This window comes from Orycteropus afer, unplaced genomic scaffold (assembly GCF_000298275.1).
Source record: "Orycteropus afer afer isolate SDZICR_OR568_19922 unplaced genomic scaffold, OryAfe1.0 scaffold00203, whole genome shotgun sequence".
Taxonomy (NCBI): Eukaryota; Metazoa; Chordata; class Mammalia; order Tubulidentata; family Orycteropodidae; genus Orycteropus; species Orycteropus afer.
Genome location: NW_006921790.1, coordinates 4,047,691 through 4,048,666, shown reverse-complemented (window position 1 = coordinate 4,048,666; position 976 = coordinate 4,047,691).

The following is a 976-nucleotide window of genomic DNA, read 5'->3' as shown; positions in this document are numbered from 1 at the left end:
CGACGGCACATAACAACAACAATGGCTAATGATCATGAGTATTTCTTCCTATGTTTGTTGGCCACCTGAATATCCTCCTTGGTGAAGCGTCTATTCATGTCTCTGCCCATTTTTTAATTGGATTATTTGTCTTTTTGCCATTGAAGTGTTGGAGTTTTCTATAAATTCTAGAGATAAGTCCTTTGTCAGATATGTCATTTCCAAATATGTTTTTCCCATCTGTAGTTATCTTTTGACTCTTTTGGAGAAGTCTTTGGAAGCACATAAAAATTTAATTTTTAGAAGGTCCCATTCTAGTTGATCTACAGTTTGTGCATTTTTTATTATGCTTGATAGTCTATTTCTGCCATAAATTATGGCCCTTAATGTCCCTAGGTTTTTCTTGAGGAATTTTATACTTTTAGGTTTCACATTTAAGTCTTTGATCCATCTGGAGTTTGTTTCTGTGTATGGTGTGAGGTACAGATCTTGTTTCATTTTTCTGCAAATGGATATCCAGTTTTGCCAGCACCATTTAATCAAACAAACCTTACCTTCCCCATTTAATGGATTTTGGCCCTTTGTCAAAGATCAGCTGATCATAGGTCAATGGATCTATTTTTGAGTTCTCAATTCTGTTCTATTGGTCCATATGTCTGTCATTGTATCAATATCAGGCACTTTTGACCACTGTGTCTGTGTAGTAGGTTTTGAGATCTGGCAGTGTGAGACCTCTTACTTTGTTCTTCTTCTTCGATAGTGCTTTGCTTATCTGAGGTCTCTTTCCTTTACATATAAAGTTAGGCATTGGTTTTTCCATATCCTTAAAAAATGTTGATGAGATCTGTATCGGGATGGCATTTAATATACAGATTGGTTTGGGTAGAATTGACATTTTCACAATGTTCAATCTTCCTACCCACAAGCATGGTATGTTCTTCCATTTATGTAGATCTCTTATGGTTTCTTGAGGTACTTTTTTATAGTTTTCTTTGTA